The sequence below is a fragment of the Chiloscyllium plagiosum genome, unplaced genomic scaffold (assembly GCF_037043375.1).
Source record: "Chiloscyllium plagiosum isolate Xiang-an unplaced genomic scaffold, Cpla_swu_hap1 HiC_scaffold_4, whole genome shotgun sequence".
Lineage (NCBI taxonomy): Eukaryota > Metazoa > Chordata > Chondrichthyes > Orectolobiformes > Hemiscylliidae > Chiloscyllium > Chiloscyllium plagiosum.
Window position 1 is genome coordinate 149,253,849 of NW_028270142.1, and position 17,255 is coordinate 149,271,103.

Consider the following 17,255-nt stretch of genomic DNA (forward strand, 5'->3'; position numbering starts at 1 on the left):
TTTGGTCGCCATACTAGGTAACATCTTCAATGCGCCTCCGGATAAAGTACTGGTGCTACAGCCCACTTTCTATTTATATGTTTGGGTTTCCTTGGGTCGGTGATGCCATTTCCTTTGATGACATCATTCCCTATGGTGATGTCATTTCCTGTTCTTTTCCTCAAGGGGTGGTAAATGGGATCCAAGTCAATGTGTTTGTTGATAGAGTTCCAGTTGGAATGCCTTGCTTCTAGGAATTCTCGTGCATGTCTCTGACTGGCTTGTTCTAGGTTGGATGCATTGTTCCAGTTGAAGTGGCGTCCTTCCTCATCCGTATGTGAGTATACTAGTGAGAGTGGGTCTGCACTGTCGGAGGGTTAGTGCTGAGGGAGTTGTGTACTGTTGGAGGGTCAGTGCTGAGGCAGTGCCGCACTGTCGGAGGGTCAGTGCTGAGGGAGCACTGCACTGTCGGAGAATCAGTGCTGAGGGAAAGCTGCACCATTGAAGGGTCAGCGCTGAGGGAGTGCTGCACTGTCAGAGGTTCAGCCCTGAGGGAGCACTGCACTGTCAGAGGGTCAGCGCTGAGGGAGTGCTGCGCTGTCGGAGGGACAGTGCTGAGGGAGTGCTACACTATCAGAAAATTAGTCGTGAGGGAGTATCGCACTGTTGGAGGGTCAGCAGTGAGGGAGTGCATCACTGTGTGAGTTACCTTCTTTCAGCTGAGAATTAAACCGAAGCCCAGTCCCAAATTATCTTATTGAATGGGACAGCAGATCCATTGGCTGAGTGGCCTTCATTTTCACCATTGGCTCTGTTAGGTCCACGTAAAATGTTCAATTTGACTGTTTTGAACAAGTCCTGGGAAGTGTTCTCACTGCCTTTTTCAATATTTACCCCAGCCAGTATCACCAAAACAGATTATCTGTTCAGAATCAAATTGTTGTTTGTAATTGCTTGCTGTTTTGTATTTCGTCATTTTACAACAACGGCTACACTACATGAAATTATTTAAGAAGTCCTCGGGTTGTGAAAGTTGTGTGACATCATTTTCTAGCTCTGGTTGAGAGATGGATCTTTGTATATTAGGGCCATGAATTGGTCAGGGGCAGTTTGCACACATGCTTGTCTGCTTTCTTGTGATCTGGATGGGGTTACTAAGTACCAAATTGTGAAGGCAGCAGCATCAGAGCCAAAGCATTGCCCATTCCCACACTGTGCCGTTCATACGCACAAACAGTGTGTGAAGGGTCAGCACCAATCAGACCGATACTCACCTATTAAACTACAAGCATACTTTTTAATGTTTTTTCAAAAGCTGTCTGTTAATTAATAGAAAATCGTACTTGCCCTTTTACTGCAATGGCGTTGGATTTAAATTGCATCTCCTCATCCATGCAAGAATATACTGCCTTTCTTAATTTATGTCTAATTTGAAAGCACTTGTTGCTGGCATAGTGTTTGAGATGGGATCACTGGGTTAACATGCATTACAAGCTGCAGGTTCTACTGATACGTGTCCTCTGCAGCTCTCCAATGGTCTTAGGCTTTTAAAAACCTATTAAATAATAATGACACAAGGTGTTGGATTCATGTTTTCCTCTTGCTGCCCCCTAATTACTCAGACACTGATTGGAATTGATGATTTTGTATTTGTTCTCTCTCTTCAGGGACCTAGTCGTCCCCTTGCTCAGCGTGTGTGTAGAGTTACACTAACTCCAAAAGAGCAACTATGTGGAGTTCCAGCATTCATCCCAAAGAAAATGGGAAGTGATCAGAGAAAGTAATTGATCCAACAACTGAATGCTGAGCTAAAAAATCAAACCAGAACAGGGTAAATCTCGAACAATATGACTCACCAGCAATTGAAACATCAATCCAAATCCATTACAGCTGCCCTGTCCATGATAGTAGTGAGCTCCTAATGTGCAGTCAGTGTTTATTCAGCAGGTATGGGTCACTCACTGTGCAACTGTACAGAGTCAGTGTTTACTCGGCAGGGTAAGAGTCACTTGCTGTGTAACCGTACAGAGTCAGTTTATTCAGCAGGGTAAGGGTCACTTGCTATGTAACTGTACAGAGTCAGTGTTTATTCAGCAAGGTAAGGGTCACTCACTGTGTAACTGTTCAGAGTCAGTGTTTATTCAGCAGGGTAAGGGTCACTTGCTGTGTAACTGTACAGAGTCAGTGTTTATTCAGCAGGGTAAGGGTCACTCACTGTGTAACTGTACAGAGTCAGTTTATTCAGCAGGGTAAGGGTCACTTGCTCTGTAACTGTACAGAGTCAGTGTTTATTCAGCAGGGTAAGAGTCACTCGCTGTGTAACTGTACAGAGTCAGTGTTTATTCAGCAGGGTAAGGGTCACTCACTGTATAATCATAGAGTCAGTGTTTATTCAGCAGGGTAAGGGTCACTCACTGTGTAACTGTACAGAGTCAATGTTTATTCAGCAGGGTAAGGGTCACTCGCTGTGTGACTGTACAGAGTCGGTGTTTATTCAGCAGGGTAAGGGTCACTCGCTGTGTAACTGTACAGAGTCAGTGTTTATTCAGCAGGATAAGGGTCACTCACTGTGTAACTGTACAGAGTCAGTGTGTGTTCTGGGTAAGGGGTATTTACTGTGTAACTGTACAGATTCAGTGTTTATTCAGAATCAGTGTTGCCCACTGTGTATCTTTTTGTAATGCAGATTAACTCTTAGAAAATATGATTGAACGGCTGATTAGGATTTACGTTTTCCCATCCCATAATGCAGTTAGTAAAATAACATGCATTTATATAGTACCTGCAACATGATGAAATCTAGCAAAGGGGTCAGCAGGAGTCAGCCAACAAAGTTTGACACCGAGCCAAATGAGAAATTATGGTGCATGATCCAAACTTCTTTCAAAGAGTTTGATGTAAGGAAGGTTGTGATGTTGAGATGTAGAGAGATGTATATAAGCTGTTCCATAGTTCTAGATCCTCGTGGCTGAAGGCGTAAACAGGCAAGGAGGAAATAGCTACATTTGTGGATGGTGAATATACGAGAAGTGGAGGAGCGCAAAGATCACAGAGGATTGTAGAGTCTTCAAGTGATTACAGAGATAGTAAGTTTCATCAGATCTGGAAGAGGTGCCAATAATTAGAATATCTGTAGGGGATTACTAAGATAGGGAGTGGTGTGTGACCTGGAGGAGGTTACAGAGACAGGGAGGGTGGAGGGGCTGGAGGAGGTCACAGAGATAGGGAAGGATGGAAGGGCTGAAAGAAGTTAAAGAGAGAGGGATGTTCATAGGGACTGAAGGTGATGACAGGAAGAAGTGTATCGGTTGGAGAGATTTAGAAACTGATAAAAACTTTAACATAGGAGCAGCAATAAGCTATTTGATTCCTTGAACTTGCTCCACCATTCAATACAATCATGGCTGATCATCAAGTCAATATCCTTATCCAAACTTGCTCCCATATCACTTGGTCTCTTTAGCCTCAAGAGCTATATCTACCTTCTTTTTCAAAATACTTCATGTTTTGGCCTTTCTTTCTATAGTAGCAAATTCCACAGGCTCAGTCCTAAAAGGTTTAGCCCTTATTCTTAAACTATGACCCCTGGTTCTGAACTCCACTGCCACCTCCCATCAGGAATATCCTTCCTGTATCTACTCTGTCTAGTTCTGGATGTGTAAGATCCCCCTCTAGTGTAGTTTGACCACAGGCTGTCTGTGAGCTCAGGGCTGATGGGTGAACAAGGCTTGGTATGAGTTACGATGCTGGTAGGATTGTGCAGAAATGAGCAGGAGCTGAGGTGGGAGGACAGCTGGAGTAAGTGGGGGATGATCATTTTTACAAAGAATAAAGGCAGCAAATGAGCTGAGGCAAAGATGATGATGGATATTTTTAAGGAAATTGTTTGGGAGATAAAAAGCAATGGTGAATGGTTGTTTTTTTTTTAAGTTGAAGGAGGGCTCTGTACATTTATATTCCTCTCCCTGAATCCAATATTATTGACATAAATCTTGATGTGATGCTGATGTGCTACATTTCACTCAAGGAACCCATGTGGTAATGTGCACTTTTATCTGGATGTTGTAGTTTTGAGCTATGGAGACTGATTGTTTAAGCTCTAACATTCTTTACACCAATTGGCTAACCAGGAATCTGGCCTGCTGGCAGTGCCTGCCTGGAGATTTGAAGATTGATACTGACTATGTTATGAATCCACTTTCCTTGTTCAGGAATTCCTTATGGGGGAGCCTGAATCTAGAGCTATTGGCTCATGTACAAACCCTACCCATTTTGCTCAGACCTTGATGTACAAGCACCATTTCAAAATTTGTGAATGATATGGATCTTGAAAGTATTGTGAGCCATAAGCCTATTGTTGAATGGTGCCAAGTGGGTGATGCATTTTAATGCAGGGAATTGTGAAGGGCTTCATTTTGGTGGGTAGAATATGGAGATACAATATAAAATTAAGGGTTCAATTCTAATAAGGCATGTGTAGAGACGATATGCTTGGAGAAAGTGAGGACTGCAGATGATGGAGATGAGAGTCGACAGTGTGGAGTTGGAAAAGCACAGCAGGTCAGGCAGCATCCGAGGAGCAGGAGAATCGACGTTTCGGACATAAGGCCTTTGTCAGGAATGAGGCTTGTGGCCCGAGGGGGAGTGGGGGGGGGAAGATAAATGGGAAGAGGGGGTGGGGTGGGAGAAAGGTAGCTGAGAAAGTGATAGGTGGATAAAGGTGAGGGAGAAGGTGATAGGTCAGTGGGGGAGTGATGGACGGGGTCTGAAGGGCAGTGCCAAGTTGGAAGCTTGGGACTGGGATAATGTTGGGGGGGGGGAACGGGGGAACGGGGGACGAGGAAGCTGTTGAAATCCACATTAATCCCGTGTGGTTTCAGGGTCCCAAGGTGGAATATAAGGCATTCCTCCTCCAGGCATCAGGTGGTAACGGTTTGGTGATGGAGGTGGCCCAGGACCTGCATGTCCTCGATGGAGTGGGAGGGGGAGTTGAAGCGTTCAGCCACGGGGCGGTGGGGTTAGTGGGTGCAGGTGTCCCACAGATACTCTCTGAAATGATCTGCAGGAAGGCGTCCTGTCTCCCTGATGTGGAGGAGACCACACCGGGTGCAACAGATGCAGTAGGTAACATTGCCAGAGGTACGGGTAAATTTCTGACAGATGTGGAAGGATCCCTTGGGGCCTTGGACAGTGGTGAGGGGAGTGGTGTGGGTACAGGTTTTGCACTTCCTGCAGTGGCACGGAAAGGTGCCAGGAGTGGGGTGAGGGCTGGTGGGTGGCGTGGACCTGATGAGGGAGTTGCGGAGGGAATGGTCTCTCCGTAACGTTGATAAGGGTAGGGAGGGAAATATATCTCTGCTTGGGTGCATTTGGAGGTGGATGTAGCACAGGATGATGCGATATATGTGGAGATTGGTGGGATGGAAGGTGAGGACCGGGGGGTTCTGTCCTTGTTGCATTGGGAGGGGTGGGGTTCGAGGGCAGTGGTGCGTGAAATGGAGGAGATGCGCTGGAGGGCATCATCAACCACGTGGGAAGGGAAGTTGCGATCATGGAAGAAGGAGGCCACCTGGGACTTTCTGAGGTGGAATTGGTCATCCTGGGAACAGATGTGGCAGAGTCGGAGGAATTGGGAATAAGGGGTGGCGTTTTTACAGGTAGGGTGGGAGGAGGTGTGTCGAGGTAGCTGTGGGAGTTGGTGGGCTTGTATTAGATGTCTGTGGTTAGTCGGTCAACAGAGACAGTGATAGAGAGGTCCAGAAGGGGAGGGAGGTGGCCGAGATAGTCCAAGTGAATTTGAGGTCGGGGTGGAAGGTGTTGGTAAAGTTGATGAACTGTTCAACCTCCTCACGGGAGCACGAGGCAGCACCAATACAGGCATCAATGTAGCAGAGGAAAAGGTGGGGAATGGTGCCGCTATAACTGCGGATGATGGACTGTTCCACGTATCCGACAAACAGATGGGCGTAGCTGGGTCCCATGCGGGTGCCCATGGTGACCCCTTTGGTTTGAAGGAAGTGAGAGGATTGGAAGGAGAAATTGTTGAGAGTGAGGACCAGTTCTGGCAGGCGGATTAGGGTGTTGGTGGAAGGGTACTGGTTGGGACGGCATGAGAGGAAGAAACGGAGGGCTTGGGTTGGGGGCCGTCGTTGTGGCGGATCGATGTGTACAGAGATTATGCATATGGGCAGAAGGCATCAAAGGTGGTAGGATCAGTTAATGGAGCAGCAGTGTCTGCAGTCACCCTCAACTGCAGAAACTGGCTCATCCAGAAATGCTCATATACAGTGGCTGCTGAAATAACAGCACAGAGGCTGATACCTGTCACCGAGTTACCCATTATCTACTAGTGCACAGTACACTGGCTGTGGCCAGCCATCTCAGGGTCAGTCCTCAACTGAGGAGATACTAATCTCCTAGCTATATTGGTCAGCCAAGGCATTTCTGATTAGCCCAGGCTGACCATCCCAATCAAGAACCTCATAGTCAATGACATCTACCTGGTTCCAATCATGACAACTGCACTGCGTGTGCAATAGATAAGGAGGACATGGGATGGTTGGGTGAAGATGGAGGAGGGGAGCAGGGAGCTTCTTTCTCACTGCCCCCAGTGCCTGTCCTCATGGTGTCATGTGAAGTATCCCAACATACTTCTGACGTGCACCTTGTAGATGGTGGATAGGCTTTGGGAAATGACGAAGTGAGTTATTGCCAAAAGCAGGTCAAAGTCTAGGAGCATTGTGGCAAGTAACTCACTGCCTTACTTCTCGAAGCCTATGTCTTACCAATTCTCCTCCAACATCACCTTCCAAACAAGTGAACTCTTGCTCCTAGGAAATGAAGGGTAGCAGTTACATGGGAATACCATCCTCTGCAAATGGATTACATTCCAGGAAGCCCCTATCCCAACACCACTTTGGTTGTCACTGCATCATAAGGACTGTAGCAGTTCCAGAAAGGCAGCTTACTTCCATCTTCTCCAGGGCAATTAGAGATGGGCAGTAAAGGCAGGCCTCACCAGCAATGCTTATATCATATGAATGTATTTTTTAAAAACTCATTGATTTGAGGAGTTAGGGGATCTCCTGTTCTACCCATGGACTGGACTCGAAACATCTGCCAACCTACCTGGTCAGTGATTCTTTGGCTGTGATTTCAAAGTTAAATGTTTTAGTGTCCCAATCTTTGAATGGGGATTGAGTCCATAACTAATCTAACCCTCTTGTGTAATATAGAACACTTCCAGAGCTGTCTACCTTTGGACAAAGCCTTATTCCAATGCCCTGTCTCTTCATTTGAGTGGTTGTTAAGTATTGCACTTTGAGGAAGAGTTCTCCCTGATCTTATCACATTACTGATTTTGGGAGCTTGCTGTGTACAAATTGGCTGCTATATTTTTGACAACACATTGAAGGCTGTTCTTCAGAATGTAATTCATTGGCTGTCAAGTCCTTTGGGGTATCGTGATGGGAAATGGATAAATGCAAATCTTTTCTTTGTTGGCCAGTACCTCAACTTGGTGTTGGATTAAACCTGCTCTCAGAGCATGGTTTGCAAAGATGCACAGCACGCAAAGCTGCAGGTGTAGAGTAATAGCCCAAATTGTGCTGACGTCAGTCCCAGTGCAACACAAACAGAGTCTGATGCTAATAAGAAGTGCAGAAATGTAATGACAAAAGCTTCCTGCTGTGTTGTTATGTATTGGCAAGTTCCGGAAACCAATTGAGTTCTCGGACTGGTTTATCTAGCGTGAGATGAGAGATTTCCATCCTCTTAGCACGTCCATTAGGAACAATGGAGCTGGTGATGTCCCTTTCTTTCTCATTATTATCAGGTATTCTAATGAGCACTCTGATTATTGAACTCTGCAATAGTGACTGGTTTAGGGAAATAAATGAGTTCCACTGACTGCTGGACTAAAAAATTGCAACCATTTCAATATCAGCACCAAATCCAGCTGTTCTTAAAGAGACTGTACAGCTATTTAGTTTATTCTCTTCCTTTAAGGTGCTTCTTTAAATCAACTTCTTTGGTGACCTGTCCTCAGTTGTTGTTAGATGGCAAAGTGAGTGGCTTCACTGATTACCATGAGGTTGGTGAGAAAATTTCCCGACAATTTGCAGTGGTCTTAGTGAAGCATCAGTCAGTAAATACAAGCAAAAAATGCTGGAAAAACTACACGAGTCAGCCAACATCAAACAAGGATAACTAATGTTTCATGTTTAATGTTCCTGACTTTTCTTCAGATTGACTGGATACAGCTTGTCCAGAACTATATCACTTACTCAAGCTTGTCATAGTTCTTAAATTACCAGCCTGTCACACCTCTAACCCTGTTATTTGACCATGACACTGTAAGTTCATCATCCTCAAGTTCTTGTCCAACTCCCTTTTAAACTTGTTGATGGGATCAGTTTCCAGATCCCAGAAACTCTCCAAGTGGCAAGATTTCTCTTCAGCTGCCCTTTCAATCTTTCTCCCTTGATTTCAAAACCATAACTTCCAGTTAAAAGCAAATTACTGCGAATGCTGGAATCTGAAACCAAAAGAGAAAATGCTGGAAAATCTCAGCAGGTCTGGCAGCATCTGTAAGGAGAGAAAAGAGCTGACGTTTTGAGTCTAACTGACCATTTGTCAAAGCCCACAGCCTTGACAAAGGGTCAGTAAGACTTGAAACGTCAGCTCTTTTCTCTCCTTACAGATGCTGCCAGACCTGCTGAGATTTTCCAGCATTTTCTCTTTTGGTATAACTTCTAGTTACTGAGCCCATCATCAGTAGGAAATGTTTTCTGCTCTATCAAAACCAGATGCCTTCTTTTCAAAGAAACATAAAACAGAGAGCTCAAGTACATGATTCTGCAGCATTTACACCCAGGGTCCAGTGCTGAACAGCTCACCTCTATGGGAGCTGACATGATCTGGGAGATGCTGGTGAGTGTACAGCTGGCTGTGACTGGAAACCTTGAGTCATGTTGTGGAGCTCAGTGGCTGGAGTGCCATTGCTTACTTGCACTTCCGGAGGTCCTCCCTCATCCCGGATAAGCAGGAGATAGCTCTGTCCATCAACTACAATCTCCTTAAAATGGCCACCATGAGGGGACTCCACAGTATATTCACAACACACATTTAAACATTTAAGAAGTTGTTCTGTGTTCATTTTTGGAACAGTAAGTGCACATTAGATTACTTGTCCACCAGATTTTCCTAGTCAGAGGCAATTCTCTACCTGCTTCGATGAGTGCAGCCCCAACAACCACACCCACAATCATCCACTCCCTCCACCCCCGATGCTCAGTAGCAGCAGTGTATACTATCTACAAGATACACTGCAGAAATTCACCAAAGATCCTTAAACAGCACCTTCCAAACCCACAACCACTTCCATCTAGAAGAACAAGTGCAGCAGATACATGGAAACACTATCCCCTGCAAGTTCCAATCCAAACTACACTCCATCCTGACTTGGAAATACATCGCCGTTCCTTCCATGTCACTGGATCAAAATCCTGGAATTCCCTCCCTAAGGGCATTGTGGGTCTACCTATAGCACATGGACTGCAGCGGTTCAAGAGGCATCTCACTACCACCTTCTAAAGGGGCAACTAGAGACATGCAATAAATGCTGGACCATGCAGCAACACCCACATCCTATGAATGAGCTGCCTGCTCTGATCTTTAGAATTCTCACACTCGGCATTAGAAGTGTTCCATTTTCCAATAACTGGAATCCTCAACATTCCCTGCTATTTTTGTACCTACCTGCCATCTAAGACAAGGCCTTATCCCACCCGGATCTCTGGGAAACTCCCACCCCCAGGAGATCTCATCTCTCTCTCTCTCTCTCTCTCTCTCTCTCTCTTTCTCTCTCTCTCCCCAGGATTACCCTCATTCTGGAAAGCAGGTCAGGCAGCATCCGAGAGGCAGGAGAATCGACATTTTGGGCTGATGAAGGATTCCTGATGAAGGGCTTTTGCCTGAAACGTCGATTCTCTTGCTTCTTGGATGCTGCTTGATCTGTTGTGCTTTTCCAGCACCACACTCTCGACTCTAATCTCCAGCATCTGCAGTGCTCACTTTCACCTCATTCTGGAAAGACCTACTGCACAAAAATAAAAACAGAAAACCGACTTCACCACTAGATTCCTGAAGTTCTCCCGGCTTCAGGATCACCCACACCCTTTCAGGATCCCAACTTGTCTAAGGGTTTTCACTCCATTCCGGGATCTCTGGGATTACCCATGAAGATTCTTTCTCTCAATATTCAAAATAGTCTCACAACCTGGAATGACCACTCCCTTTCTGGACCCCTGGGAGATTCCAGGCACTGAGTGAGGGGTCGATGGAGTTATCAGTTTGAGTTGCTGAGCTGTGTGCTGCTACAGATAATTTTTTTGCTGTTTGTCTTGTGTGGAGACAATTGGCCAACAGCTTACACAGCTCAGGGAATGAGGCATTATGCTAATGAGCATTGTATTTGCATAACCCTAATTAGGTAATTACTAATCCGTTTGCTATGAGATCAAGTATGTGTGGAGATGTATATTGTTCTCATTCGCTATTCACTGGCTGCCTTCTCTAATCAGACTCAGGGACCCAGTTCCTTCTATCAGTGAAGTCATTTTTTAGGAGGGGTTAGGGATTTGAAAGCAGAGTGAGTGGTCCAGTGAGGTATGCATTCTGACTGTGCTTGATACTGACCTTTTAATTAAAGGTCCCGAGGCTGAGTGTAACAACCTTTTACTGTCTCTGTTCCACCTCCTTCCTGGTGTCCTGCTGATAGGTTCACATCTACATTTACACAAACACATTCCTCCTCTGCAATTTGTCCAACTCAACTTGATTTTAATTTATTGGTGTAAGCTTTATTGTCATGTGTACTCAAATACAGAAGTACGGGAGTGCAGTGAAAAGTAGTGTCACCACACATAGCACCATATTAGGTAAGAAGGTACCTCGGTACAAAACTTAGGTACAAATCATCACATAGAGAAACAAGGTTAAAAATAAAGCTTTACCGTTGTTCTCAGTATAAGTAGAAAAATACTTTTTCACTGTCCAGTATACCATCAATTTGGGTGTGAACCGCAAACTTACTAACCAGGCCTTCTAAATTCTCATCTAAATCATTTATATCAATGACAAACAAAAGTAGACTCAGCACAGTGGGTTCAGGGTCAACTGAAAAATTTAAAAGGGAATTACTCCTTCAAAAGGCCAACACAGATACAACAGGCCAAATGGACTCATCTGTGGGTGGTACAATGGCTTAGTGGTTAGCATTGCTGCCCTCAGAACCAGGGACCCAAGTTTGATTCCAGACTCGGGCAGCTGCCTGTGTGCAGTTGGCATAGTCTCTCTGTTTCTGCATGGGTTTTCACCGGGTGCCCTGGTTTCCCCCCACAGTCCAAGATGTGCAGGTTGGGTGGATTGGTCATGCTAAAAATAAATTGTTCCATGTAATGCAGACTAGGTGGTAAAAGCCCTACGCGGGCTTACGAGAATAGGGAGGGGATGGGTCTGGATGGGATGCTCTTCGGTGGGTTGGAATAGACCTGATGGGTCGAATGGCTTCTTCCTGTACTGTAGGGATTCTATCATTTATCCTATAATCATTCTATGTACAAACGAACAACTTAGCAGCTAGTTAGTGGTCAGGAGCAGGAACTAGCATCTTTACTCATGTCCAACCTTATGTTGCTTGCATATCATCCTATGTACCTGCCTTACATCCAAATGTCTTTACCCTCTGATGACACCTGTTGGTCAATGTTGACATGATCCTTGCTTCAGTCATTGCCTTGGGAGAGAATTCCACAACCTCACAATTGTCTGGGAAAAGAATCTCCTGCTCTCGGTCCTGAATCTCTGATGTTTAAACTTCTCTCCAAATCCTCAAGTTCCTACATCACTGGTAACAGTTTGATTTTTATTTATTTGTGGGATGTAGACATCTCCAGCTAGGCCAGCATTTACCACCTATTCCTAATTCCCCAAAAGGCAGTTAAGAATCAACCACATTGCTGTGAGTCTAGAGTCACATGTAGGCCAAACTGGCTAAGGATGGCAAATTTTGTTCCCTCCAGAACATTAGTGACTCCAGAACATAAGTGATGTTGCGCCAACCTGTGGAACCAATCTGAAGCCTATCTATCCAACACTATTCCATTTTCATCCATATGTCTATCCAATGACTATTTAAATGCCTTTAAAGTTGGTGAGTGCACTACTGTTGCAGGAAGTGTGTTCCACACCCCTATCACCCCTCAATTTAAAGCTATGTCCCTCGTGCTAGCCATCACCATCCGAGGGAACAGGCTCTCACTGTCCACCCTATCTAATCCCCTGATCATCTTACATGTCTCAATTAAATCACCTCTTCTCTCAAACGAAAACAGCCTCAAGTCCCTCAGCCTTTCCTCATAAGACCGCCCCACCCAATACCAGTAAATCTCCTCTGAACCCTTACAAAACTTTAATTTGGATAAATGCAAGATATTGCATTTTGGTAAAACACACCAGGGCAGGACTTATACAATTAATGGTAGGACTCCAGGCAGTGTTGTACAGTGTTGAGGACTGCAGATGCTGGAGATCAGAGCTGGAAAATGTGTTGCTGGAAAAGCACAGCAGGTCAGGCAGCATCCAAGGAGCAGGAGAATCGACGTTTCGGGCATTCCTGAAGAAAGGCTTATGCCCGAAACATCGATTCTCCTGCTCCTTGGATGCTGCCTGACCTGCTGCGCTTTTCCAGCAATACATTTTTCAGTGTTGTGCAGTAGAGAGACCGAGAGGTTCAGGTACATAATTCTTTGAAATTTCCATCACAGGGAAATGGAGTGGTTAAAAAGGTGTTTAGCACACCTGCCTTCATTGCTCAGACCTTTGAGTGTAGGTGTTGGGACGTCAAGTTGTGGTTGTACAGGATGTTGGTGAGGTCTCTTCTGGAGCACTGTGTGCAGTTCTGGTCATTCTGCTATAGGAGAGGGTTCATAAAAGATTTATCAGGATGTTGCTGGGAATGGAGGATTTGAGTTCTAAAGATAAGCTGGGGCATTCTTTTCTTGAGTGTAGGAAGTTGAGGGGTGACCTTATGGACCATAAAGCCAAAGTACAAAGGGATCTGGGAGTGCTAGTCCATGATTCTCTAAAGGTTGACTCGCAGGTTGAGTCTGTGGTTAAGAAAGCAAATGTAATGTTGTCATTTATCTCAAGAGGGTTGGAATGCAAAAGCAGTGATGTGCTACTGAGACTTTATAAAGCTCTAGTTTGGCCCCACTGAGAATTCTGTGTCCAATTCAAACCTCAGGAAGGACATACTGGCACTGGAACATATCCAGAGAGATTCACATGGATGATCCCTGAATGGTAGGCTTAACATACGATGAACGGCTGAGATTCCTCGGATTGTATTCATTAGCATGAAGAAGGTTGAGGGGAGATCTAATAGAAACTTACAAGATAATGCATGGCTTGGAAAGGGTGGATGCTGGGAATTTGTTTCCATTAGGGCACAGCCTTAGAATTAGAGGGTGTCGATTTAGAACAGAAATGAGGAGACATTTCTTCAGCCAGGGGGTGGTGGCCTGTGGAATTCATTGCCGCGGAGCGCAGTGGAGGCCGGAAAGTTAAATGTCTTCAAGGCAGAGATTGATAAATTCTTGATCTTGTAAGGAATTAATGGCTACTGGGAGAGTGCAGGTAAGTTGCATTGTAATGCCCATCAGCCCTGATTGAATGGCGGAGTGGACTCGATGGGCTGAATGGCCTTATTTCCATTCCTATGTCTTGTGGTCTTAGGGAGGTTTACAAACTCATGAGGGGCATGGATAAGATGAATAGCAAAAGTTATTTCCTTAGGGTGGAGGAGTTCAAAATGAGTGGGCATATTTTTAAGGTGAGAGGATAAAGTTTTAAAAAAGACGTGAGGAGCAACTGTTTTACACAGAGAGTGGTTTGTGTGTGGAATGAGCTGCCAGAGGAAGTGATGGATGCAGGTACAGTTATAACATTTCAAAGACATTTGGGTAAGTACATGAGTACGAAAGGTCTGGGTGGATATGGGCCAGATAAGTGGGACTAATTTAGTTTGGGAATATGGTCGGCATTGACTTGTTGGACTGAAAGGTCTGTGTCTATGCTGGTATGACTTTATGACTCAATGGAAATGGAATAGTCTGACAGGAAACAGCAAGTAATGGTTGGTGGATGTTTTTCAGACTGAAAGCATTATAGTGAAGTTCTCTAGGGGTTAGTATTGGAAACCTTACTTCTCCTGATATGAGACCATTAGACGTAGGAGTTTTATTAGAGTTTTTCAAGGAAGTCTCAACCAGAGAGAATAGAGGGGAACCAGTAGATGTGTAGTATTTGAACTTCCTGAAGTGTTTGACAAGGTACCTCACAAAACATCAAGTCATAAGGGCCTATGATGATGGCAACCCATTACCACTGGGGTTCCGCAGGAATCAGTGCTGGGATCACAACTGTTTGCAATATATATTACCAACTCAGGGGAAGGAAGTGATTGTACTGTAGCCAAATTTGCAGCTGACATTAAAATAAGTGGAAAGGCAAGTTTTAAGAGGAATATAAACAGGTTCTAGAGAGGTATTAACAGATTAAGTAACTGGGCAAAAAGTTGGCAAATAGAGTACAATGTGGGAAAATTTGAAATTGTTCATTTTGGAAAAGAGAACAAAAGAACAATACTTTTTAACTGGAGAAAAAACTGCAGAAAATTGCAACAGAAAGGGATTTTGGGGACTTGGATATTCCCCTGAATGGTAGGATTGTCTTATGAGCATGGGTTAAACAAGGTGGGCCTCTACTCACTGAAGTTTAGAAGATTGAGAGGTGATCTCATTGAAATATATAGGACTATTAAGGGGCTTGATATGGTAAATGCTGAGAGGATTCTTCCCCTTATGGGAGAGTCTCGGACCAGAGGACACAGTCTCAGAATAAAGGGGTATAAAATTAAGATTGGGATGAGGAGGAATTTCTTCTCTCAGAATATTGTGTGCCTTTGAACCCCTTGCCAGAGAGAGTTGTGTGGATAGAGTCCTTGTGTATGTTTAGGGCTTGTATGGATTCTTGATCCGTAGAGGAATCAACGGTCACATGAAAGGGCAAGAAGTGGACATGAGGAATGTCGGATCAGTCACAATCCTATTGAATGGCAAAGCAGGTTTGAGCAGCAGAATGACTGACACCTGTTCTTATTCTTAAAGTTCTATGATCTTATCCTTCCTTTACTTTGCTGACGATTACCCCATCACTTCAATTTAGATTTCCAGCCAATCCTGATGGAATTATAACATTGAAACAGGAATAGGCCATAGGAGGGTCTGAAATATACTGTGTGAGAGTGTCAGGGAGGTTAGTTGAACTTAAACTTTCAAAAGGGAGTTAGACTATAAGCTGAAAGGAAAAAAATGTTATGGAGAAAAGGTGTGAGAATAGCCCAAAGTGAAATGTTAATTCCTAGGGCTAGTGCAATATGATGTGCTAAATGGCCTTCTGCTGCGCTGTAACAATTCTGTCACTCTGGATGCAGGATAAGGAGGTGAACAGCTAAGAAACCAAGGGTATATAGAAAATAACTTGGTCTGCTTTACTAGTTGGTCATTTCAGAAAATATTTGCAAAGGTAAAATGAGAAAGGTTGTGTCTGAATGGAACAGTTCTCTGTTTGGCCATCTTTGACCAGTTCCTGGCCTCTGAAGCAGGTCTCTGAGAACTAAACGGAGTTTGTGTTATCATGTGCATTAGGCAACTAGAGTCATAGAGTCATACAGCATGGAAACAGACCCTTCGGCCCAACCTGTCCATGCCTGGTTTCCCAAACTAAACTAGTTCCATTTACCTGCTTTTAACCCATATCCTTCTAAACCTTTCCTGTTCATATACTGTCCAAATGTTTTTCAAACTCTGGCAGCTCATTCCATAAACCACGTTCCAGCACTTAGCTTAAATCCTGGCATTTGAAAGCTCTTGCTGATCAGGCTTGAAACCAATATGGTCTGCTCCTCACATCCGCTATCAGCGGCAATGCTTGGCACTCGCTCGGCCCTCTCTGGCTCTCAGTGACAATGTACCGGTTCCTCCGCCTCCTGGATTCTGCGTTTCAAAGATGACAGCTCTGGGAACCATCCTCCTCATTATGACCCCACTCCCCCCACTGCTTCCGAGGTGTTCCCTCTCTGGAGCCCTCGATAACCTTCTCTCGTAGACATTGTCATGTGGAATGCTAGTGACAGTCCACTCTCCAGTATATGTAGACTGGGCAAGCGAGGCATTCTGAATTGAAGGTTAGCCATTACTGTTGATGAAGTGGTGCTAGAACCCACCAAACATGGGAGCAGGTCAGAAGAGGGGTCCTTTGGGGATTCTGTGCCAACAATATTGTTATGACACAAGTGATGGAGGGTTGGTTGAGGTGTGCCTTGATGATGTATCTCTGTCTCAGGTCTTAAAATGGGGAACACTTGATAATGAAGTTGCCTCAGTGGTCAAAGTAATGAAATGGGAAGTGAGAAATCCTGCAAAATGAAGACTAAGTTGGAAAGACTGAGTTTGCACTTAGTCTCACATTTATGTAGGAAGCAGTGTGAATGTTTGTAACTATCCAAAACATATCTTCATTGTATAAACTATCGTGAAATTTATCTTCTTATTAGAAATATCCTTCACTTGTTAATGCTTGAATTATATTGGTTTTAATTGGTTTGTTACAGGAAAAGATATATAAAGTGAAATCTTAACTAGCAGTTTTCTTTCCGTTGACTTTGAGAGGATTGTTTTCTTCTCAAACTGCTTTCAGTCTCGATGGAATTATAACAAAAATAAATCTGAGCATTTCAGAGGGATGGGACAGTGAGTATGCACACCATCACAAACAGTCCCACAATGTGAAGAGGGGAAATAGTCACAGTGCGAATGGAAACTGAACACTTCCTATTCTCTAGGCTGAGCATGTGGTTGAGAAGAAGAAAGAAGATTAGAAGATTCCAACTGTTTGATCTGTGACTAAATGCATGGAAAATTTCAAGTACAAAACTGACAAGGCTAGACCCAGGTGGGCCAGGGTTTGGGTTGAATTAGAGATTGGTCAGGGTCCTGTCTTGGATAAAATGTGAAGTAAAATCTCTTCTGTTCCCCACCAAGACCCCTCCAAGACATTGACTAACTTGTTAGAACGAATACATAATCACTAAAGTGGAGTAAAGCTTCCTCTATGCTGTCCCCTAACAAACACTCCCAGGACAGAGACATCAG

The 17,255-nt window shown here is 44.4% G+C and overlaps 1 protein-coding gene across 1 annotated transcript in view; it reads left to right on the forward strand.

Annotated features, from left to right (window-relative positions):
* Positions 1-17,255, forward strand: part of agap3 (ArfGAP with GTPase domain, ankyrin repeat and PH domain 3) — a 375,300-nt gene that overhangs the window by 308,513 nt on the left and 49,532 nt on the right. The gene's annotated exons all lie outside the window — the stretch shown is intronic.